The sequence below is a fragment of the Python bivittatus genome, unplaced genomic scaffold (assembly GCF_059951505.1).
Source record: "Python bivittatus isolate LINGU-HERP-01145 unplaced genomic scaffold, Pbiv_v1 ctg000700_np1212, whole genome shotgun sequence".
NCBI classification, from domain to species: domain Eukaryota; kingdom Metazoa; phylum Chordata; class Lepidosauria; order Squamata; family Pythonidae; genus Python; species Python bivittatus.
The window spans coordinates 16,496,585-16,523,344 of record NW_028277098.1 but is presented as its reverse complement, the minus strand read 5'-3'; the positions used below and the strand labels follow the sequence as shown (position 1 = coordinate 16,523,344).

The 26,760-nt window shown below is 36.4% G+C and overlaps 1 long non-coding RNA gene across 2 annotated transcripts in view; it reads left to right on the top strand.

Moving 5' to 3' along the window:
• LOC112540954 (uncharacterized) overlaps window positions 1-26,760 on the top strand; it is a 117,886-nt gene that overhangs the window by 31,715 nt on the left and 59,411 nt on the right. For both annotated transcript variants that reach the window (XR_003084985.2, XR_015798460.1), the window contains exon 3: window positions 24,299-24,415. This is a non-coding gene — a long non-coding RNA (uncharacterized LOC112540954). The remainder of the gene's footprint in view (window positions 1-24,298; window positions 24,416-26,760) is intronic.

Here is a 26,760-nt window from a genome sequence, read left to right as displayed (position 1 = left end):
TGACTGTACCAGCTGTCCAAACATATTTTTCAGTTACTCAGTGCTCCATCCCATTGCTGCTGCATTGGACCTCACTTTAAGGTCAAAAGTTAGTCTAACTGCAGGATCTGCTAAACGCAAAAAAGAACATCATGATACACATTCTTTGTATAGTCTCTGATAGAGCTTAGAAGAAACCCCTACTATTTCAATATATTTTAATTTTGATTAAAAAGATCCTGCATGATCCATTTGTATTTTGGTAAATACTCCAAAGCATGTATCCTTCCTAAATAAATCCAATTAAATCTAATGGGATTTCATCGACTGCCATAATAGATTGGGTTTTATAGCATTGCTTTTCTCTGTGAGGTATTTTATATTTTCTTTTGTTGCTACAGGGGTTTCTCATGAAGTGCTAAAATGCTCTAATAAGACAAAAAGCAAAGTTAGTCACATTGGTTATAAGAATAATTCCATGTTATGGCAGTACATTCAACGGTGACAAACATCACCTGCAAGCTTTCAAGTCATCCTGAACAGTCTTAAAATTAAATGTTGGTAGATATTATAGACATTAATTTATACTCCATAAGATACTGCTGTGATTCAAGTTGTAAATTATAAGTTGTAAATTCTCTGTAAGGTGAAGAACCAAACAAACAATGGTTAAGCTCCTGGTTTTGTTTTCTTTATTTTATTTTTTTAATAAAAGAGGTAATGAATAACAGATGTTATGTTTTTAAACATAAGCAATTCATCATTCTTTATTTTCTCATCCCAGTCATAAGAAGAATGTATTAGGAACAAACTTGAACCCATTGCAACACTTCATAGTGCCTAATTAAAATGTCTACAGTCTGTTCGTGCATTTCATTTTAAGATAGTGGTGAAATGCAAATTCCATGGCTTTACTTCACTTTTCAGTCCTCACCTTTTAACTTTGTTTCCCATCTTGCCTGGGAAGTCAGAATTTGTAAGTAGCGGTTCTCATTTTAATGTTTTCCTGCCCGTATATCTTTAATTTTCTTAACATTGTAGTCGGATAAATGCAAATCAGTCACGGTTGATTCATATTTAACCCATTTGTCTGTAGAATTCAAAAGCCAGTTGATTATGAAGACCCTCAGTTTCTCCATGGGGCCTACCCATTACTATTTACTGTTATCCCCTTCCAGAGAGAATTCATTTTTGTCATTCTCAGCTAATGCATGGCCAATAAGTATTTTTTAGTATTTTGTGTATACAGTAACTTCCACGTTTAAAAAAAAATCAAGGTATACTAAAAACATATAACATTTCCAGAAATGCTCTCTGTTTCTTTTCATTGATTCCACCAAACATTTTCACCATTGGACATTACTAGACATTACATTTTAAACCAGCATTTGTTGTGTTGATTTCTCCATTATTTTGCCTTTCACAGCATATCTGTAGCATTTCCTTTGTTTTGCTTTTTCACAGTATGCCAGGTAGTACAATCAATTAGCTTCCAGTTTGATTTATGTTTTATATACTCATACAATTAGATCATAATGACCAGAGAGGGACAGTGAACTCAGAAGGATGCACTTATTGGAATTCTGGATGATGAGTTTATGATTTATGTGCATGTTGGACATAGGAGCGGCAATTACAGTGAGCTTAAACCAAATGAAGATAAGTGGCAGTTGAATATGTTTTGCATGTGTTTGTTACTCAAATTGGATAGCATCAAGATATTTTAGCATTTCTTTAGAAGTCAGTAAGACAATGAAAGCAAATTTCCCAGCCCCTTACTTCTCTGAGCACAGCATCTGGATAAAACTGAATGAAATGCTTGAATAGCACATCTGTTTCCAGGAACTTTGATATAAAATGTAGAAAGAGTAGATACCATGCTATTTAATGTCATGGTAATATTATTCAGTCTTCATCATTAAGAAACACTACAGATTTCCCAATGTGTTTGAACAGTTTTTTTATGCCTATAAATCAGTTTATTGACTGCATTTGAGGATTTTAACATCTATTTATGATTATTAAAAGCAAACAAAACATGGAATATATTTTAGCCTAATTTCACTGGCACCCTGCTTTCTTAAATTTGTCCAGAGAAGTCAATTTTCAAAGCATGATGGCAAAAAACTGTATTAAACAGAGCCCAGTGGAGGTAAAACAAAACACTTCCACTCCCCGCTTAAATAAAAATAAAAAATCCAAGGGAATAAAAATTACTCTGGACTTCCATTTTTGTATATTTTACTTATAATCCTAGTTTCCGTCTCCACATTAATCTGCAATTTTAAATTTCTATCAAATATATATTTAAATATGTACTAAATACATAATGCATAAAATGTACTGAAATGAGTGTTTATTTAAAAATATGGTTTTAAGTGACTTTTCCCTCTCAAATGACGTAAAATGCCAAAAACTGTGTTACAGATTAGAAAGTGCAGCTGCTAAATTCTTTTGTGTGCTTTAGTCAGAAAATATGGCTCCAGATATTCTTTATAAGAATCCACAAAAACCACATTCCTCAAGTTTCTCACTTCAGTCAACAGCTTGGGCAATTGTTCTGCCCATATTGGGCAACTGTCTTTCCCATATTATACTGGTATGTCAAACCTAACTATGACATTTTGCAGATAGGAAAAGTTAAATAGAAATAGTTCATAGAAATAGGGGAAAATATTTTCCTCCCAACCATTTCTGACCATAACAAAGTTATTACAAGTATTTCTGCAGGTCTTATAAAGAAATTGAATTCTTGCACAATGCAAACTATTTCCCCATAAGTTTGCAACTAGTCAGTTGTATGGTTTTACCTTGTAGAGTAGGTTCAAGTACGGTTTATTTGGACTACTTAGTCCATTGGTAGAAAGCTGAGTATGTATGTTTTTCTGCAGGTCGAATGGCAACTAAGACTGAGGTACAGTGGTTGAAGATGTGAGGCACTGCAGTCTAATATATGCAAAGCCCAGCTTAAATTAGTAGACTGAAACAGAGTGGGGTAATTCAGTCAGTGATTAAATTGCCTCCTTACTTCAAGAAGAATACAATGACATGTCATATGTGGGTTAATCTTCTGTCTTGCGTGCCTCAGTCTGAACCTGCTATTTGCCACAAGAGGAAAATTGCTATCAGTACTTACTTAGAGTTCAGTCCTAAGATTCTGGGTGCAAACCTCACCTCTGTCCTCAATTAATTGTGGAGCTTTGGTCAAGATGCTGCCTCAGCTCCAATTCTCTTCTGCTTAAATTAATGAATCTCCTGATTTTAAGTCTGGTTCCCACTTTGTTTTTTGTGCTGGGAGAGAGGAGTGTTTTTACAGACTATCAAATTGCCATTGATGTGATCACAGGTATATGAAGGTAGATGCGTTTCTTCTTTGTATCCCATCACTCCAGCCATGTGGGTATTGATTTATCCAAACCACTTTGGATCTATAACAAAGATAAAACCCAGATAGCAGGATAACTCACAGCATATTAAGGAAGGAAGTTAATTAAAGTAATGTATATCTTGCTATGATAATACAAACAGCATATACTAAATACAGTGACAAAACTCACCACAACCGAAATATTTAGGAGGGCCTGAAAATCTGATTAAAAATAAAAATCTTAATTTCTCCTTCAAAGTGACTCCAACTCCTGGTGACCATCCACATAGTTTCTTGCAACAATATAGAAGTGCTTGGAAAAGAAGGATATTTTAAACTTCCTAGGCTAACTTATAGTACTGGGTTTTCTTAGTGATTTCCCATTCATGTACTAACCAAGCTCAAACATACTTAGCTTCCAAACCCAAACAAGTGTGCCAGGTGTGCAATACCTCATCTTGTGACCAAAAACAACCCCTTTGTGTTTATTGCCACCTTACAAGTACTTGGATAAACAGCTCAAATCTTTAGAAGCTGTTGGTTCAGGGGCAGGACTATATGAATGAAGGAAATGTAGTCCTGAGTCATGTTTGTGTCCTAAGCATATTGCAATAATACTTAAGATTTGAGTTGGCTCTTCAACCTCTGTTTCATGAATTTGGACAGCTAGATCTGAAGACAGTCTGTAAGAGCATTCAGGTGGCTTTTCTGTTGTGGTGCCTGCCATTTGGAGCACCATACCATCAGAGGTTAGGTTGGCTCCAACTCTGCTGGCCTTTCAAAAAGCTCTTAAGACCTGGTTGTTTTCCTGGGCATGGGCTCAGGAGATTAGTTGAGCCGCTATCTGTTGGTTGTATGGTTTTCTCGGCAGTCATTTTATGTTTTTGCTCTTGTTGTTCCTTGTTTATTGTATTGTTTTTCATTTGTGTTAGCTGCCCAGAGTTGTGTTCAGAGAGATGGGCAACCATATGAATTGATTTAAATAAATACATAAATAAATGCAAATTTTTGAAGCCTTTTATTTTTGCCAGGATTGATTTTATTTGTCTTTTAGAACATCTTGACAAGGCCTATGAAGAGAACCTTCTCCTGCCCATGTTGCAATAGTGGAGGAAAAAAAATAATTAGCATAAAATTAATGTTTTTCTCTAATTGTGCATTGTGTAAGATAGAATCTTTGGGATGGGCAGACATATTTTGCAGTGGTTGCAAACTGTGAGATATACACATACAGAATTACAGATCCAGATTTAAACATTTATGAACCATACCTACTAAATATATATAGGGTCAGCAACACCGCATGAGTATAGCTCCATCCTTCCCCAAATTTGAAGGAATTTTTGCATGGGGTTTTCTCTGTGGAAATGGAACCCCCAATTTGCCTGGACTGCTGTAAAGATAACCTTCATAAAGACCTAATAGTACACTGACTGAAGAATCTTCCCAGCATGTGTGTGTCATCAAGGAGGCAGTGTCAGAGAATGGGTACAGGCAACTGTAGCTCTCTGTATTCCCCCTGGACCTTTTAGACTTTTACTAATGAACATGTGAATGGGCTAATGGTTATCATTAATGCAAGAATGTAATATGTGATTTGAACATATTCCAGGAAGGAAAAGAAATTTTACTAAAGCTACCCTATCAAAAAAGAAGCAACAGAAAATTAATAATGTGCCATCTTATATTGGGATATAGGAGTTTCTTAATGGAGGTGTATATACAGTGGTGGCTAAAGAGTAATATTTCAGTTGTGATGAATGTAGAGGAAATGTGGCAAAACCAGTAATTACTAAGTTATGGAAAAAGTCAACACAAAGAAGTAGAATATGAGAAAATTTTTATAGATTTGCAGCTACAGTGGTGATGACAGTGAATAGTAAAAGAAGAGAGGTAAACATAGTGAAAAATATCTGTAAATAAAAGACATTCACAAAATAATGAGTTGTGTGTTCCCTGTTAACAACAAATCTTGTGTTATATTTGTGAAGAAGGAACAGAACAAAGCACTTTGCATGTAGAGTCGGCTAGTTTTGTGAAGAGAAAATTGCATTTCCTTCAAAAGGGGTGTTTATTTTCATTAAATTTGTGCAGTCTGGCTATTATGGAAACTGCAGCCCTGTACTCTCATCTGTTAATTATATCTTGCATTCTCCCTTCTAAAGTTCTAACAGTATTGATCATTATTGATAGAGATTGATTGGCAAGGAGAAAAGAGCCTCTGTTGGGAATCTTCAGTCAAACTTTCTATCACTGCTAAGTTCCTGTATTCTCTACTTATTTTGTGCACTCTAAATTCTTCCTCACCCTTAGTAGGCACTTAAAGAAGCTTGATGTCTATTTACACACTCCTTGGCAATTTAGAGTGACAAACATATTGTTTTCATTTAGTTTGCTACAGAAGTTCGGAACCTTCAGTATGCTTAGTTCTTGAAACTGGATTGGACACAAATGTTCAGAGAATTGGACAGTTAGAGGAAAATAGTATAAATAACTTGTATATGTGTTTTACTTTGTTCTATGTGTTTTTGATAGCTTCTTCGTTGATTGACTTAGTTTCTGGTTCACAGATTTTCAAACTTCTTGGTTGGTGGCCACATTTAAAATTTTGAGATAATATTGGAGATGCTGTCACAGAATGAAATACAGTTAATTATGCAGACTAAATTACAATAATGTTATCTGCCATCTTTTCTAGATCCTTCTCAGGATCCTCTTTACTACTTTTGTCCTTGGGGAGGGTGGAGGAAAGAGACAGCAATCCTTTTTATTTTCTAAGAAAGCTGATGGGGCCCATTTGGGGACCAGAAGCATTCTTGAAGATATTCATGATACTGGGTAGCTAGCAATCCCTTTGCGGTCTTTGTGTGTGGAGACAGAAAAAAAGTGTGTGTGTGTGTGTGTGTGTGTGTGTGTTTTGTGGGCAGGGAATCTATTTGGCATCAAGGAAAAAGCCCTCAGAAACATTTGTGTCTTGTGGATGTCCTGTTGGAAACCTGATTTCTAGATAGTCATATCTGACTTCATTTTGTGTAAAACCTAATTAGCAGCTAGTTTACTCGAAAGCATCTTTGAAATGGGATGAATGGCCACCACCTCCTCCCTGATATGCTAAAAAAAAAACCTAATAAAATTTGTATCCTTTAATTTACTCATCATCTTTGAAATGGGATGAATGGCCACCATCTCCTCCCTGATATGCTAAAAAAAAAACCTAATAAAATGTGTATCCTTTAATTTACTCATCTTCTGCTTGCTGTTGATCCACTCTATTGAGTATGCGAGAAATTTTTTATTCAAAAAGTAAGATGAATCATTCTAAGAATATTGCCACATCTGAAGTGAAATGTAAAGAATAATTAATACCTCATATGAAGAATACAAATGGGGGGGGGGGGACTAATCTTGTTATTTGGATCCAGTTTCAATTTGTGGCTGAATAAGCATTATGCAACTACAGAATGATTGTGTTAAATTTATTTGTACTGGCTTCTGGCCATAGCAATAGAGGAGTGAAAGTATTACTCTTTTACATTCCTGAAATCAGAATTATGAAAAATTATTATAATACAAATTAAATAAAAGATTACAATAAAAAGATTACAATAAAAGAGTGCAGGTACAAATACATAATCTGACAATTAGAAATTGCTAAATAAATTAGAAATTAAATTGCTTTAAGTAGAGACAGACCAGTATTCTAAATTTTTTAAAAAATCACTGACAAATCAGATCTCTGTGGATCTTTAACCTGATTTTAGTGCCACTCTGGGTCAAGATCTTAACTTTTTTATTTGTATCTTTAGACATTTGCTTCCATATATTTTGAGAATAACTATAGAGATTAGCAGGACTGTACATGTTAACCCTATTTCAAATCTTATCTGACCAGGTACAGTTTCAGACTTTCTTGTTTGAGTGGGTGACATGGAGGAAAGTGTATATTCAGCTAAATATGCTTTAAAATCTCTGGATGATAGAGAGCTATATATGATTACATTTCTCGATTGCATGGAATATTCTAAGGCACATTCAGATGAACACTCAGTAGATTTTCTCTCCATACTTTTCTGTTCAATTTGGAAAAGTTTAATATAGCAAATGGGAGGGACAAGAACAAGGATGTTATAAGTGAGGTCAAACATGTATCCCCTTTCTATCCTAACTCCATTTTTGTGAATGGGTAAACAAGCTTTTGTCTCTCAAAAATATTAAAATTGTGCTCCTTGTAATAAGGTAATCATATTTGCCATAATGAATTTGTAAGGTAAAGATAAAGTCACCTTCAAGTTGAGGTCAATTCCTAATGACTTCATAGACCACATGAAATTTTTTTAGCAAGAGAATGAGAATAGTTTGCCATTGCCTTCTTCTGTGATATTTTTGACTTCTTAGCCTACATATAATAGTTTATTCGGTCAGTGACCAGCAAAAATAAGAAAAAAATGATGAAATAAAATACTAGCATAACAAAGATAAAATAACACATAAAAATGTGACATACGCTGTAAAAATGGTGCATTAATTACCTGTGCAAGTATAAATCTAAAATACTACAGACTATGAAGTAAAATATATATCATCTAAAAACAAGATGGCTAGTATGTGTTAAACCTAAAGTGATAAATAAAACAAGTGATTATTTCTGTAAAATAAGTTATGTCTTATTTTCATTGTGGCAACACAGAATTTGGCTACTGCACAGGTGATAAAGGATTTCGAATCTTCTAGAAGATAGTTCACATAGAAATTGTCTGGCCTTCCTGCAAATTTACATATTAGGGGCAGAATATAAGCAGACTTGATATCGTTGTAGAGTTTACAATGTAATAATATATGCAAAATGGTTTCAATACCCTTGTCGCCAGACAGGTTCAGTCTTTCCTAGTGTAGGATTTCTACTACATACGTTTTCCAAAAGTTGCAGGTACACTCAGTTAATGGGGTTTTGGAGTATCTGCCTTGAAGCAGTGGGGATAGTAAGACGTTATGCTTGGCTTTGAAAAATGCTGTTTTCAGTTGGGGAAAGTTAGATTTTGTAGGTATCTTGCTGGTTCTCAAGTGCCCTTATTTATCCAATTTCTACCAGGTTGGGGCAGCCTTTTAACTTCAGTCTGAAGCTCCATATCCCGTATTCTTTGAGTGAGCAGTTGTTTGGCTTGGTCATATCCTAAAGGAATGATACAGAAAGTCCGTATAATACCAACTTCTGCTCTATGGCCTGTTTCCAGGGAGAAGGAGAATTGTCTATAAAAACTAAAGGGGTCAGTCCAACTGGGAAGAATTGGATTTTCAGCCAGTAGTAACATCATCCTCCAGGCCTTTACTTGGATTGCAGGCATTCCTGTCTCAGATCTTAACAGCATTTGCTGTTCCGTTGGGCGCCGGAAGGATTGACCTCAAAAATTTTGTTTGCACTGCTTCCAGTGCATCCTTCTTCACGTAAATTCCTATTTGTGTCTCATAAAGGATTTCGGCCAGTAGTTTGGCCTCAAAAAGTTTTAATGCCGCAGGGATTGTCCTCTGCTTGTATAAAAGAAGCGCTTAATAGCACTTGTAGGCCTAAGAGCTAGCTGCACTATGTGATTCTGGTGCTACTTCCTAGTCAAGGTTCAGTCTTTCCTAGTGTAGGATTTCTACTACATACGTTTTCCAAAAGTTGCAAGACTTTATTTGGGGGAAAATTGTAGGATGGTGAAACTAAGTGTAGCAAATTCACATTTACTCTAAAGTAAAATTTATTTTTAAAAATGCTACTTCTTTGACAAATGCTTATTATAAGTTTCTCTTTCAAGTTGACTCTGGTGCTATCAAACTATATATACTTTTGAATTCTTCCTCCTACCTTTTCACAATTACATGTATTTGTTTAGAAATTCAGAAAATAATAGTGACAAACATCTGTGGCAAAACCAACAAAAAAGTTCTACCATTTCTAAAAATCCTATATCTCATTTATACTGATGGGAACTTGGTAGGCAAGATACAGGGAGATCACATTCTATAGTAAGAAAAGAATGCTTTTTTATTTTTGTTACCAGACTGACATGATTTCTAAGAAAATATGTGTAAATCTTTCAAAGCAATCAGTTTTCCATTCAGCAATGTTCTTAAGTGTTTGAACATACATTTTTAAGCAGTCTGGTTCACCTGTAATGACCGAACCTCCCAGTGGTTCAAATTTGTACTTAAGCTGCCAGTAGCTGTTACTGCAAGTTTTTGCTGGCAGTCCATGTTCAAGAAGCATAATTTACAATTACTGCTGGAAAAAAAAAAAGGACTGGTGATTCCTACCTGGAGAGTGACATCTGAATTCTGTCTCTACCATCTCCTTTTCTACAGTATTGTCTGGTATGGTGATTAAAATCTCATGCAAGATCATTAGGTCCAGAATACACCACTGCTTAAGGCTGGCACCAGCATTTGTTACCCTTGGCACTATGTGATTGCACCAGAAAATGAGAAGAAGGAGTTCGTACGTGGCTCTCCTTGATTGTAGTTCACTAGTCCAGGTGAAGATTTTGCAGTGTCAAAAAAAGACAGATGATTCCTTTGAATAAACTACATACATTGAATGATTCATTTTAAAATGAAGTAAAATGCTCAGCAACAGTTTCTTTTTATAAGTTGCTAGCAATATGAATAAAAACAAGGAACCACACAGCTTAGGTAGAAAAAGCAGTGTATAAAAAATGCATCATTTTATTATGTTCTCTTATGTCCTTTAATTAGATTATTTATATTATTAAAACCAGTAGGTAACCTGCTATATAGATAATTAATCTCCTCATGGATGTACATTATAGCTGTTTATCTCCCATGTTTAAGAAAAAAGGTTGGGGATAACATTTATTTTTATATATCTTCTGTTGATTCTACCTTAGTTTTGTATAGGAAGATGGCAGAAGAAAAATGTAATTTAACTCCAGCCATTAACTACATAGTAAATAATTAACCCTGTAAAGATCTACAACTTTATTTACAACTTTGTGCACCATGGTGTCAGCAAGGCATCATTCCATCCTCTTTTCAGGGTCACAACCAAGACAACATATACTACTTTTCATATAGCATGTTTTGTATGAGAGACAAGGGGAATAGATGAAGTCATAATTCAGGAGCCAATTGGATTTCTGAGGTTCACCATTGACTTTAATTTCCATAAATATCAGCCTTCCTGCAAGCAGGGAACAAAATTGCTTGATGCCAATCCTGACTTCAGATATTCCAGAGGCAACACTATGGAAATTATTACTGCAAAGAAATTAATAATTGCATTTACAGTTACATCAAAAGAATGCCATCAAACTGTCCTCACCTTTATGTTTATTTTTATTAATTATTGCAGTTACAGTTATTAATGAACAGACCACAGTTTAAGTATGATGAAATATCTGCCTGGTTGATGTATATACAGATAATCTGCAGATTGCACGAAAAGTTTGTTTCCACATCATACCATTTAGGATTGTAGAAGGTGATGAAAACTCCGTAGCTCTCAAATAATTAAGAAAAATCTATTATGAAAATTAGCATGTCAGAAACAGTCCTAGACTCTCCCATCCTGCTATCTGCCATAGTAGAATCCTGGAAGAGATTTGCCATGAGATCTGAGTTTGCAACTGTGTATTACACAGGACTCTGACTAGACAATCATTGATAGTCTAATTGAAAGATCACTCACTACATCATCCTGCTAACTCACCTGACATCATGCAAAAAAGATTGTCGATCTTGCCTTCCCTCTGGGTATTTAAAAAAAGTGTCCCATTTTGGGGTTTAACTGTTTCAGAAAGCAATAATAGCTTCTTTTTTCTTTCCAAGTAGTTCTTGTTCCTTATCTTCACATATTTATTCCAGGAAATGTCTAGAATGCTTTCTGATTGCTTTAAAATAAACAAGAAAACCTCTCTTGCAAATCAGTATATCTCAAATAGTGACAAAGGGGAAATGTGCTCAGATTGTAACAGTTCAGAGTTTTGAGAAGGTCAAAAATTTCATGCAGTAATTCAAATACAGCTGCTGCAAATATAGCTTCTGATGTCACTTACTTACATTAGGCTTCAGTAGGCTTTTTTAAAAATACATATCCTGGTAGAAAAATCTATCTAAAAGGTTTGGCAAACATACAGTGTCCTAATTTATTTTTTTTTTTTAAAAAAAAGCTCATGGTTGCCAAACTCTGGTAGGACACGGTACTAAAAAAGGCTCTCTAATATGACTGCAAAATCATGTTTTCCTGTACATTTAATGTCTCATTGCATCTCTCAGGATCTAACATTTTGACACATGTTACTGTTGTTATTTCATTTGTCACTAAAACTTTATTTGCTCCCTGTTATGAATTCAAGAATAGGATCCTTTCAGTCCAGAGAAGATTTTCTTGTAACTCATGTCTAGCTTTTTCAGAGAAAGTTTTTATGCTCCCTTTCATGTTTTTGCTTGAAGTTTGAAATAACAATGCATTTTAACACAATTTGAAGAGTTCTTATTTTATTCCCTCGACAGAGAGAGAGAGAGAGAGAGAGAGAGAGAGAGAGAGAGAGAGATACCTTACAATCGCTTATTAGTCACTGGAGTTAGAAGTAATTTCTTACATAGCTCGGTCTTTCCTTGGTTTGTCAGACTGATTAATTAACAGTCACAGTAGGAGTTCAGATCGCAACAGCCTACAGAAATGGTAACAGAACAGCATTACTGGTTCATAAAATAGAGGCATACTGGATAATCAATCAATATGTGGCAGGAGGGGAAAAGACCAAAACTGTGATATCTTGCTGTTTCCTGAGATATTTTGAAGTCACATTTTCTTTTCTGAAAGTTGGCAGATTCCAGAAGAACATAGAAATCAAAAGAAACAACTTATAGCAGCGCCCTGTGGAATGGCTTTTACTTTTATAGAAATAATACAGGAACTTAGGTTTCCATTCAGTCTCTCTAGAATGTTTTCTTTGGTTGAATCATTTGAGAAATGCTTCTTAAGTCACCTAAGAAAGAAGTATCTGAGAGCTGCAGTTTTGTTCACCAAAATCTGCGATTCTAGTCTGCATTGACCCAATATTAGGAAAATGTGTGAAACCTTGTCCTATACTCAGCGTATAATTTAGTAGATTTTCCCCTAAATCCAGCCCATTCTCCTGCTGACTTTGACTGTTACTGTCTGGTGGACGTTTAAAGAGCTTTTGCCTCTCTTCAGCTCTGAGAATTCCCCCTTTTTAAGCCCCTGTAAGAGTGCTGAGTGGACAAAAAATTACAGATGCGGGAAAAGCTGACAGATGACTGCACAGTCCCTCCCTCTCCCTGCTTTCTAGTGCCTCAGCAGTCAAAGCTTCTGCCAAAACATGCCTGAAAGCTAGCAAAGAAGACAAAGACACAAAGATCCCACTTGCTAAAGGAAAACAGACTTCATGTGTAAAACACTAGCAAGAAGAATAGAAAGCTGGCAAGAGGACCATGGCTTCAGAGACAAAATACAAGGAAGAATATTTCTAGAAAGATTAAAATTGTATATGTCGAGCTCAACAAAAGAATTGCCAAGAGACAATATAGAGGCATGATAACTTATTAAGAAGAATGAATATGAAGTATTGTATTTTGTAGAACAGAAACCAATCATCTACTTCAAGCTATTTATGCTCTTTGCCGAGATTTTTTTTTCAAATACCGAAACGAGGAAATTCAATATCCTTGCCATCAATAAATTATGCAGATAAACCACGTCTTCATGTATTTGCCAAGTTTGAATAATTTAGTTTTTTGAGATTCAAGCACTCAGAATTTGGTAGGTTTTCTAAAGGGCTGGTAAAAGGGGGAAAAAGAAGGGATACCTTGCTTTCTGGATTTCACAAGGTAATTATGTCATTGATTATTTCTGTCTAATGCTCCAGTGTATCTCTTGTTGAATACTCAAGAATGTTTGAAAATTCTCATGGCGTTTAATCGTCTGTTGATGGGTAGATTTTTTTTTTTAAAAAAAGTATAGTATATAAGCAGTATATAGCGCTATGAGATATACACAGATATAAGCAATTTTAAAAATGAAGACTTCTGTGGTACTTAAAATATAAAAATGTACATAAATCCTAGTGAACTTTTTTTTTTTTTTACTATAAAATCTGTAAGAACTGCAGCAGAATTATAATTCATGGCAAATCAATCTTTACAATCTCAGTATGTTGGCTACTGTTGGGCTATTTATTTATTTATTTATTTATTTATTTATTTGTCTTATTTATTTATTTATTTATTTATTTGTTTGTTTGTCATATTTATATAGCTACCCATCTCTCAATCAAGTGACTCTGGGCGGCATACAACAAAGTTAAGAACAATATATACAAATTAATATTATTAATATTGAAAACTTTAAAATTATGAAAAGCACAGAACTAAAGCAGAATAAAAAAGAGATTGGGTGAAGAGCAGGTGTTAATTACATGGCAGCCATCTCAATATTTTGCCAGTCCTCTGTGGTCCCCAGGCCTGCTGACACAACCAGTCTTGAGGGACCTCCGGAAAGTTAAAAGGGATGAGGCCAGCCTCACTTTGGGAGGAAGGATGTTCCATAAAGCGGGAGCCACAGTAGAGAAGGCCCACTCACTGCCTAGGACCTGCCAAATGAAGCTCCATAGCCAACAGGACCCACAGCATGCCCTCTGATGGATCTGGTGGAACGGGTAGATGTAATTGGGGAGAGGTGGTCACTCAAATAACCCAGCCCCTGGCATTCTCTGCTCAGTAGGGTTTAGTCTGCATTTTAGCTAACAGGTCAGTGGTTCAGTTGACAAAAGAAAGCCATGAAAGAGGCAGATAATATTTAAAAAAAAAACTGTTGATAGTTAAGACATAATATTGTAAGGAAAGATATCATATAACAAAACCTGCTAAAATATTATGGTATTGTTCAGTTTTTTTATAACACATTTAACCACAATATGAATTTATCCACAAGTGGAAATAGTGATATTTGAACATATCTGAGCACTTCTTACCTTAGCATGAATTGAACCATTTGAAAGGCTAGCATGATTTTCCAGCTTAGAAGGTCAAAAAGATGGTCAATAGTTGACCAGAAAGAGGTGGGATTTCATTTTTCACACCAATGAAAAATAGTGAATCCAGAATATTGGATTTTTAATTGTCTTAGAACACACTTTTCACACCTTGGTATAACTAGCCAAACATAGCAACGTAATGATTAAAGGGTTTCCATAAAGTTCTCCAGAATATATTGTCCATATATCTGAATTAGATTGATTGGTTTCAACTATTTCTCACAGAACCAAAATCAAAATCTGTTCTAATTTCATATCCCCAGTAGTCCTGAGTTTGGGGTTTATTGCAATGGAAATCAAATCTGATAAAGCTTAGAACAATTCCAAAGGACAGCAATGAAATATGTTTTAAAACTGTTCGGGGCCAAAACATTGTCTCAAATTCTTTATGGAGCACAAACAGGAATTTAAGGAGCCACAGGAAACAAAATTTTTTGTGCAAACTTTTTGCAATCAATTTTAGCTGCTCCCAGTGGAACTCCAAATGCCCAGTTAAGACTCAAGACAGGAATGCCATTAATTCAGGTTAGGGCCTGGAAGAGGATGATAACTTACTGGCTTAAGATACAATTCTTCCCAGCCGGACTGACTCCCTTAGTTTTAACAGATAATTTTTCTTCTCCTTGGAAACAGGAGGTGGAACGTAAGTTTGCTTCATATGGGCTCTCTCTTCCATCTTTGATATCAGTGTGCTATGAACAAGCCAAGCATTTAACTATTCAAAGAATAAGGGATGTAGAGTTCCAAACTGAAATTAGTAGGCTCTCCCAACATGATAGAATGTGGTTAAACAGGGGTATACAGTGCATTCCGAAAGTATTCTGACCCCCTTCACTTTTTTCGTTACGTTGCAGCCTGATGCTCCACTCGTTCAAATTCATTTCTTTTCTCTCATTAATCTACACTCAGTACCCCATAATGACAAAGTGAAAACAGAATTTTAGAAATGTTTGCAAATGTATGAAAAAGGAAAAACTGAACAATCACATTGGTATAAGTATTCAGACCCTTTGCAACAACACTTGAAATTTAGCTCAGGTGCCTCCCATTTCTCTTGATTGTTGCTGAGCTGTTTCTACACCTTGCTTGGAGTCCACCTGTGGTAAATTAAATTGATTGGACATGATTTGGAAAGGCACACACCTGTCTGTAGAAGGCCTCACAGCTGGCAATGCATACTGTATCAGAGCAAAAGCCATGAGGTCAAAGGAACAGCCTGCAGAGCTCAGACAGGATTATTGCAGGGCACAGATCTGGGGAAGGCTCCAAAAAAATGTCTGCTGCACTGAAGGTTCCCAAGAGCACAGTGGCCTCCATAATTCCCAGATGGAAGAAGTTTGGCATAACCAGGACTCTTCCAAGAGCTGGTTGCCTGGCCAAACTGAGCAATTGGGGGAAAAGAGCCTTAGTAAGAGAGATGACCAAGAACCTGATGGTCACTCTGACTGAGCTCCAGAGATCCTGTGTGGAGGTTCCAGAAGGACAACCATCACTGCAGCCCTCCACCGATCTGGGCTTTATGGCAGAGTGGCTAGATGGAAGCCTCTACTCAGTGCAGAACACATGAAAGCCCGCTTGGGGTTTGCAAAAAAGCACCTGAAGCACTCTCAGACTGTGAGGAACAAGATTCTCTGGTCTGATGAAAGCAAGATTGAACTGTTTGGCCTCAATTCTAAACATTATGTCTGGAGGAAACCAGGCACCGCTCATCACCTGCCCAATACCATCCCAACAGTGAAGCATGGTGGTGGCAGCATCATGCTGTGGGGGTGTTTTTCAGCAGCAGGGACTGGGAGAGTGGTCAGGGTTGAGGGAAAGCTGAATAGAGCAAAGTACAGAGATATCCTCAATGAAGAGCGTTCCACAGCACTCAGGACCTCAGACTGGGCCGAAGGTGTTCACCTTCCAACATGACAACGACCCTAAGCACACAGCCAAGACAACACAGGAATGGGACAACTCTGTGAATGTCCTAGAGTGGCCCAGCCAGAGCCCTGACTTGAACCCTATTGAACATCTCTGGAGAGACCTGGAAATGGCTGTCCACTGACGGTCCTCATCCAACCTGATTGAGCTTGAGAGGATTTGCAAAGAAGAATGGCAGAAAATCCCCCAATCCAGGTATGCAAAGCTTGTCGCATCATACCGAAAAAGACTCAAGGCTGTAATTGCTGCCAAAGGTGCTTCAACCAAGTACTGAGTAAAGGGTCTGAATACTTAAATGCATGTGATATTTCAGTTTTTTCTTTTTAATAAATTTACAGACATTTCTAAAATTCTGTTTTCACTTTGTCATTATGGGGTACTGAGTGTAGATTAATGAGGAAAAAAATGGATTTGAACGATTGTAGTATCAGGCTGCAACATAACTAAATTGAAAAAAGTGAAGGGGGTCTGAATACTTTCGGAATGCACTGTATGGGAACCAGCATGGTTTTTACAAACCCTGACTTTCTCCAAGTTGAGAATAGCTTTTTTTAAAACTAGATACAACATTCTTCCATCAGCAGTACTTCAAGGCAAGTATAATAAAACCCCCATAGTGGAGTGCATGTGTCCAAGTGGCAGTAAGGAAGTAGAAAGGATCTCATATGTTTTATTACATTGCAAATTTTATACAGATATAAGATCTATTTATATTTTGCCCCAATGGATAAATTCCCCAGGAGACTAGAGAAATTGTCAAGTTTGTTTGTATCAATTCATCTGGTTTAACTTATGTATTACTTTGAGTAACTAAATACTCTTGTTATTTATTTCTTGTATAACTATGTACAAAGTTGGAAAAATGCATTGTTTTTCTCATATGAAATTTTGCAGAAATTGTCTTCCTGTAGCCATAAAATCCATTTAGCATTTTATTTCCATTTGTATGTAATGTAAAAGAAGTGATAGAGAAATTTTTCAGAGAGCTTTTACAGGGTAGCTTTTGTGTATACAAAATATAATGTGAATTATACTTAGGAATAGAGCAAACTCTTGCTTGTGAGAAATTGTGAAAAAAGTTCAAATGAGAATTGGATATCAGAATAGAAGAAATAAGAATAATTATAAGATACTCATAAATGAATTTCATGAGTACAAATTGAGGAAATGCCCTACCTACTATATGAGATACAGGTAGTACTCACTTAACAATGGTAATTGGGACCGGACTTTCCATCGCTAAGCGATGCAGTGGTAAAATGTGATGTCACATGACTGCGCCACTTAACAATGCCACTTCCAGCAGTCCCCAGTTACCATTATTAAGCTAATCACTGTGGATTGTTAAGCAAAGACCTCACGTGACTGCAACTTCCAACTTCCTGCTGGCTTCCCCATTGATTTTGCTTTTGGGAAGCAGGCAAGGAAGGTTGCAAATTTGATCCCATGACTGCGGAACGCTGTGACATTTGGAAATCTAGGCTGGTTTCCATGCGGCCGGATCATGATCACATGACCACAGGGCTGCTGCGACAGCTGGACCTTCAACGACCAGTCATAAGTACCAATTGTTCAGTGCCATCATAAGTTCAAACAGTCTCTGATTGAGTGGTTGTTAACCAAAGACCACCTGTAGTTCAGACCTAGCACAACCACAAATATCTTCAGTGATTCAAACTGTAAGGTTCCAAGGCATGCAGGATGCATGCAGAAATGTTTTGAAGAAAGTTTTTTTTAACTCTTATTCTGTTTATAGAACAAAATGTTGTAAATTGACCTTAGTCACAGTCCACTTGGCACACTAATCTTGTTAGTTGGAGGCATTAGGACAGGAATTTGCATCTACAAGTTCATATTAATGCTTCTTCATGTGGCAGAGAGATGGAGGGATAGTGTATGAACCAGAAAATCATTCTTGTACCTTGCTGCACATACATTCTATTATGGAAAAAGGCTCTCTGTGGGGAAATTAATGCTAGATTAAAGAATGAAATGATTTACAAATGTTGCAGTCGTTTTTAGATAATCTTGTTTAAAGAGAAAGGAGTATCACTTTCCTTCTGAGTGAAAAGTATTAGCACAATGTAGTTGAATCATGATGTCAACCCAACAAGTTATTTGTTAGCTGGAAGTACAACAAGAAAAAATTCTTAACCAACATTTTGCAATTTCTAATCTTTTCTACCTTTGTAGGGAGCTGCATACATTTTATAATAAGAAGTATTACTGCAATTAGATTTCCAGTTTCAAAACACATATCTGCATAGCATGAACAAAATATGATAAAGCAAACAAGAGAAACCAAGGTTGAAACAAAAAATATAAAAATGGCGTGGCTATTAAAAAAAGGTTTTGTTCTATTTTTAGTAACTCCCAATATAATAGTTTGTTCAATTATATACGTGCCATGTTCATTTTCCCTGCCTTAGGAAATGTCATCCTATGAAATGAAGGAAAGGCTGGGAAACTCTTCATCTCAATACATTGTGATTTTTTAAAATATGTATAAACAGTGTTAGATTATAGGATTAAAGAATCCAACACCCTGCTAAGTGCAGGAATCCAAATTAAAATATTCCTGAAAGATGGCTGTTGAGGTTTTGCTTGAACACATTCAGTAAAGAGGAGCTCACCACCATGCTGGGTAATTTATTCCACTGTCAACCTGTTCCTATTGTAAGGAAACGTTTTCCCAACTTTCAGCTGAATCTGCTGTTGTGGCTGGAATAATGATTCCATGTGCAGTGAGGAAAGGAGGCCAATAGGTGAAGATGATACTTTATTCAATAACAATCAGATATTTGCCATACGAAGCAGATTCTAGTATTGGGATGTTTAACAGCATTTATAAACACACATAGCATAATGTGTCGAAGAATGCAGTGGCAAGCCACTTTTGAAAGTAAGCCACTTTTGGAAACTGCCAAGTCACTTTTGGAAAAGAAAAAAAAAAGCCAAGCCACTTTTGAAAACTACGGGAATTTGTCCAGCCAGTCACTAGGAGTGAACTCAAAGGCACAAGAAAACAACACCCTAATTTATTACTTTGGTTTCCTTGCAGGTGATCAGTAGACTTAGACATATCAGAGAAGGTCCCTTTTTTCTTTGTATTCTGCCTTCCTGTAACTTAAATCCATTATTCTTCAACCTGCACTGTTGGGTGATTCAAAACAGGTCCAAAAAACAGAAGAAAAGAAAAGCTCATTTAGTCAAGCATTCTGTGTCGTATAGTAATTAACTGGATGCATTTGAAGAGGTCCTCAACTACTTCTGTGTGACATTCCGTCAGATATTTGCTCCTTAGTCTTGTCTTCTCAAGATTAAACACATCATCTCTTTCATAGGAATTAGTGTCTTCTCCCTATCTACAACTCATTACACCGCTTGCTATTGACTATACTAGCTGGGCCTCCTAGGAGTTATAGTCTAACAACATCTGTTTTCAAGCCATAGGTTTTCAACCCTTGTGTATGTAGCTGCTCTAGAGTTATAGAGAAGGAAAATGAAACTCTATGTATCTGTTATTTGTCTTCAGTGGAGAAGCACTCCTTCCAATCCATGCTTGATTTAAAAAGAGATAACCACAGGGAGAGTCTGAAGCTGCCTTTTAGCAATTAAGAAACTCCACAAGTATGGTAATAGTTTTTCCTACTATGATGAGTTATACTATATTTATATTTAAAATAATTACTTTTAGCCTTGTTAGGTGGCTGTACCTAGCTAACCTTGGCTGATCTCAAAAAAGCAGGATTGGCCTGATTGATACTTGGATGGGACCAGGGTTGTAGGCTAGACTGGAAAATAAACACACAAACACACGCACACACACACACATACACATATTCCAAAAGGCAGTGGTAAATCAATTACATATTGTTAGCAAGAAAACTTTGTGCACACATACGTGAAATCACCAGGATGGAGCTCAATTCAAAGAATGTTTTACTTTTTAAAATAGTTGTCTGTATTCATCCCTCCCTCCCTCCCCATTTGGATTTTCCATACAAATCCTTGTCTTTTTTTCATCATCTTCCAGTGATGTATGTTTCCTTTCCTTTCCTTTCCTTTCCTTTCCTTTCCTTTCCTTTCCTTTCCTTTCCTTTCCTTTCCTTTCCTTTCCTTTCCTTTCCTTTCCTCTCCTCTCCTCTCCTCTCCTCTCCTCTCCTCTCCTCTCCTCTCCTCTCCTCTCCTCTCCTCTCCTCTCCTCTCCTCTCCTCTCCTCTCCTCTCCTCTCCTCTCCTTTCCTCTCCTTTCCTCCTTTCTTCCTTTCTTTCTGCACTTTGTCAGTGGCTTCCATAAAAGAAACAGGAAAAATGGGAATTTGTGTCATTATAATTCCATAGAAGGGAAGTTTTTAAAATCATATAGGGCAGTCCAGAGGCACTGAATAGGAATTCTTAATACAATTTCCAAAAAGTAGGACTTCCTATTCTTCAAATTCTCACAGAAAGCCAAAGCCAAAAAGTTTTCATGATTTTGCATAATTACAGTGACCATATTTTCTTGAAAAAAAATAAAGGACAAACCTGAAAGGGGGGCAAATCTGAAAGAGGTTCATAAAGATTAAAAAAAAAAAACAATTTATGTTTATAACTTAGCTTTAGAAAGGAAAATTCAAGAGCAAAACCAAGAGAATAAATAATTAAATAAATCTAAAGAACACCTTTCTGAAATAAAGATTTGCCCTTTATAATAAAGAATGTATGGTCATTGCAATGATAATGCATGATTTTTTGCTTGAAAAATGTTTTCCTTTTCTGTATCTTTCTCTTCGATCTCAGAATAGAGGACACAACCTTTAATAATAATGAACAGTTTTCTAAAAATCAACGTTAATGAGATAGAAAACACTAAACCATTTTGGAACCCTCAGTAGTCTGGTTAGTTAGTGGAAGACAACTCCAGTAAGAGAATACAGAGATCACAGTTCTGTGTTTATTGGATAGAATCTGCTGAAGCTTCTCCTATTTATGCGCTACCTCTGGAGGTTTTCCTGCACCAATAAGCAAGTGGTTTTTAATTTATTATTTATTTGTTAGATTTATATTCCATCTTTATTTCAGGAGTTGAAAGTAGCATATGCAGTATTCTTTTTTCTAGTTTCTTCCCTCAACAACAATTCTATGGAATAGATTGGTTTGAGAAAGTGGCCTAGTCAGTTTCCATGGCTGAAGGCAGACTTGGACCCAGCTCTCCCTGATGCTAACCACTAATCATACTAGCACAGGCTTTTATGATAGTCTAATCTTGTCTATTGAAGCAGTAGCTATAAAGTTATAAAATAATTGTTTCTGCTGCATAAACACCAAGTGCCTTGCTATCCCAACAAGTAATAGCAATGCTTAAAAAATAAATAATATTTAGATAGATAATACAGGTAGTCCTCAGGTTATGACACTTGTTCAGCGTCTGTTCATAGTTACAGTGGTGCTGAATGAGGGGGACTTACAATTAGTCCTTGAAGTTGCAGCTGTCACAGTGTCCCCACAGTCACATGATCACAATTCAGGCACTTGGCAACTGGCTTGCAATTACGACGCTTGAGGTGTCCTGCGGACATGTGAACGCCATTTGTGGGATTGCCATCTCTAAGTGGCATGGTCACTTGACATTGTGCTTTCAAACCGCATTGCTTAGCGACGGAAATTCTGGTCCCAATTACCATTGTAACCCAAGGACTACCTGTATTTATTTTGGTCAGTGACCAGATAAAACAGAACATATATAAATTAAATACAGCAAAGAGAAGAGAAAACAAACAAGCAAACCATCCACATAGCCATAAATTCAGCAAATCAGGTATGAGGATGCTAGTCATGTGCAGTAGTCGTTTGTGCACATTCACAGCAGCTATACAGAACTTTGCTACATTATGGGCAATAACACTTTTCTTGTCCGATAAGAGGGTATTGGCATGAAATTCCTCAGGATAATTTGGTGCATGTAGCAAGAGAGGGAAGATGAGTCTTCTTTGGATTATCATTGTAGAAGGAGCAGTGAAGCAGCACATGGAGAATAGATTCAACTGAACCATCATCACGGGCAGGTTCAGCTGATCATGGGAGTTTTATTAAATCTCCCATATAAAAGTGCTGAGGGGAGACCATTATACCTGGTTCTGAAGAAGAACCTTTATTGGACTGGAGAAATGAGTGAGTTGATGTAGTTGGCTGGTTTCCACCTAACATGGTTAAACTGAGTTTGGGCAGAATTTGGGCTGGGTCCTTTTTCAATAACTAAAAGGCTTTCTTTAATAACTCTCCTAGTCTGAGTGAAATCAAGAGAATATAAGGAGTCAAAGGGAGAGGCCACGTGAGATGAGTTTTTTATGTATTGCTTTAGTCCAAGAGGACTCAAATTCAAATTCTTAAAATAAAATTTCACTTAAAAGAACATAAACATAACAAGTAAATAGATACATAATTACAGATTCTTTTAATTTGGAGGTGTGAATCAGATATAAAATTTATTAGGAAATACCTATAGGATATGCTTCTACAGATAAAATGGGAAAAGCTTAAGGAGAAGATTACTGTGACGTTGTAAATTATTGATTTTAGCTGATCTAACATTTCTGCTGGGATCATGAGCATCTGTGGGGCCCCTGTATGTCAACATTTGGAAGATGGAAGCATGATATTGCAATCCAAGCCCTCTTTGTACATGTGTGCAATATTGAGGTGCATCCATAAGGGGCAGGGCTTGGATTGTGACACCATCCCTGCCATCTTTGGACATACACAACCTCAAATACAACTGGCTGTGATATAAAAATAAGAAAAGGCTCAGTAAAGTATGGAACACAGGAAATATTGCCCTGAAGGTTGTGGGATGAAAATAAACTGCTTACCTGCCATCTACATGTTTTGCTGGCATGGGAGGGGGATCTATATACCCTTCCTGCATGGGGATGGACCATGTCATTCATCCCCTATCGTGCTGAAGTTCCAGGCGTGTATATTCGGACTTGAACAAAAGTCCTTTCTCACGCTTGCAGAATCTGTTACGGGAAATAATACGGTTAAGCTAGTATGGGACTCTGCATTCTCTCCTGCTGTTTCAGTGACTCAAAGGATCAAGTTACTTTTCTTATGGAAGGCCCAGCTCATCCATTTTGCCCTTTGAGACAAAAAAGCAAGATAGTTCTTCCCTCCTATTTCCTGTACAATTGCTGACCAAACCAATATTATATTCTAACCAATAATACAGTGTCTTCTACTGCACTTTAGAAAATAGACAAGTTTTAGGGACACAGAATTACTGATACAGCACACTTAACAATATTCTCCAGTCCCTTATTGTGATAGCATCCATCACATGAGGCACCATTACATGTTAGCTGGCCTAACAATAGCACCAATCTTGTAAAGAGAAAAGAATTTGCATGTTAGACAGATTCAGTGAGAAGTGTATCCCTTTTTCCCCATACAAAATAATAGTCTCTATTCACGTATATGGGAGAAGTAAAAGGAGTCGATAGTTGAGGGGCAAATGTGCACCGATGAGAAAGTCTGTTCCTATCTCTATAGTATCACCATTCATTTTATCAAATTATATATGACCAAAATGTGGGACCTCTTATAAGAACAATTGAAGTGCAGAATATGGAATGTAAAATATATCCAAGTTACTTGCATCCTTGCAAAAATCTGAAATCTTGTAGGTGCATAAATACAGCATCACACTTGTTTTAAAATTGTATCTGAATACAGGGGGCTTTCTTGTCAGGATTTTGGGGTAAAAATCTAAACCTCTCTTACTTGTATATTGCATACCAATAAGCATCTCCTTCTTGTGCTTAGTATTTTTAAAAATAAAAATGTGATGTCGCTGCAAATTATTTACTATTTTTATCATAAATATTTACCTTTATCTAGGTATCCTACAATTCATTCCATACTGTTTCATATATGCACATATGCCCAGACACACAAACTAATTACTCAAAATCTCCTTTGCTTTCTTTTGCCAGTGGAATTGAGAGAACCAGATGAATAACTAAATTAACTCAAGGCATCTTCTGTATCTGCTCAGCATCTTCTGTATCTACCAAAGGAAAGCAGATGAGGCATGTTATCAGAATTCCAAGGTACAGTAGCCTGGTTTATCATAATGTTACTAAAAATGATTCAAGTAAGCTGTTTTTATAAATTGTGTCCAAATGCCATGAATACAGACAAACTGAACTTTCTTGAGTTTCTTGATTTTTTTTTTTTAAACTGCTCGAACTATTCATCATTTGAAGCCCCATGACTTTTGTTTGATGTGGAATTTAATATTTTGGTTCCAGGGATGGTTTTAAACAAATAATGAACTTGCTAGTCTTCAGAGATACGGAGATCAGTTGTCATCTGTCTGAAGATATGAGAGCACATGTAGAGCTTGCAGTATAACAGTGTTGTAGAGGTATCAAAGCAGAAAGCCGTAAGTAGGAAAGCAGCAGCATCGTTAGCAAAGCTTAGTTATATAATTTGGGTTTAAACCAGGGTGGGCAACTTTCCAGTGACTAAGAGCCACATTTTAAAAATGTTTTTCTCTGCACCCATACATGACATTGCTATCCCCAAAGTAGATAGGGTTTTGCATTCTGCTGTAGACCCTGTGGTTTGGCAACACTTTGGGTTTATTATTTGTTTGCTTATTTTTGTGCTTTTGAGTCAGTGTTGAACCCTGGCAACTGCCTGGACAAGTCCCTGCAGTTCTCTTGGCAAGATTTTTCAGAAGTGTTTTGCCATTGCCGCCTTCCCAGGGCTGAGAGAGAGGGACTGGCTCAAGGTTATCTAGCTGGCTTTGTGCCTCAGGCAGGACTAGAACTCACGGTCTCCCAGTTTCTAGCCTTGTGCCTTAACCACTACACCAGACTGGCTCTCTTGAGTTTATTAAACAGAAACAAATTATTTTCACTTGTTTTCCTGGCATTGCAATCTCTGGGGATCCCCATATAAGGAGTTTGGAGTGTATACTCCATGGGTGTGGGTTGGCCACTCCTAATTTGTCCATATACAAATGAATAAGCTATGAATAAATATGTATGAGACTATAATACGAGGAGTGGAAGAAAACTCACATAAAAACTATGTATCCCTCATAAATTACACCCTTAATAAGCCTTATTCCTTTACCTAAATGTATCATTATGACACATACTTTGCCATTTTATATTCCCAGCGGGATATTTTTGTGTGATTAAAAGTTTGTAGACATCTACTATTTCTTCATACACAAAGTGGCTCTTTGAGTGAGATGTGCGGTGACTAAATTTGAAAAATAAATAAATAAATAAATAAATAAATAAATACGCACACATCTAAGATTCTTCTTTCCCATTCCATCCTGTCCCCCACAGTGAGAAATAAAGTCCAACTGGTTTTTAAAAGCCTCACTGAGTATTCAGACAGATTAGAATGGGAGAATTATAGGTGAAAGAAAAATGAAATGCAGGTATGAAAGCTGTAATTAATTTATTTCTGGTGATAACAGTGGTCAGAAGCCACTGTTAGAGGCAGGCAAATTAAAAAATTAGGCTTTCTTAGACCACTAGCGTAAGAGTAGAAAACTCTGGAAAAGAACAATAATTTTGTACTCATTCTGAAAAAAAAATCAGTAGCTTCTAAACATTTGTTTCCTGCCTTCCTGATTTTCAACTCAAGTCAGCTATTCCTTTGGTTATTTTTGTACCCACATATTATTTAGTTAGTTCTTTTTATCTCACCCTTCACAGAAATATTTCAGAATAGAAATGCCCACAGATGGCAGCCTTAAATGGCTTTTCTCTTGATGTTACTAGATGGCAGCACCTAGCTAAGCTTGTCTGTTCCAGAGAAAAGCAATGTCAGCTTGGTTAGTACATTGGATTTTTTTTTAAAGCATCCTGGAAAAAGGTGTCCTGGATTTTGCCAAGAAAACTGTATGGACATGCCCAAATAATTATCGAGAATCGAAATCAACTCAGGGAGTATTTATCTTTTTATTGCTGAGTTGATTGATTCTTGGTCCTCTGAGAAGCAGAAACTTTGGTATGTCAAATTACCACCTTGATGTTTGCTGAGTTACATGTAGAATTCTTGTTCCAACAAGGGATAAGGTCCTTCTCCTTTACAAACTATGTTTGAAGAATTCACCCTTCCATATAGTAATGATACTAGACATTAGCATTTATAGATTATGTCAGATGAGAGGAATGATGGGGAACAAACATAGTGCCCCATAGAACTAACGTGCCTCTTCTCTGGCTAGACCCTTGTGTCTAATTGAAGGAAAAGTCCTTTATTCATACTATTTATAACTGTATCATGAGCTGAATTTAAAATAAGGCTAAAATTCTAAATACACTTTTTTAAAAATAAATTCCTTTAAAATATATTAGACTCCACTGAAAATATGTTCAGGATGGGAGCATTAATATGCAATACATTATTACGTTAGTAGTCCTGC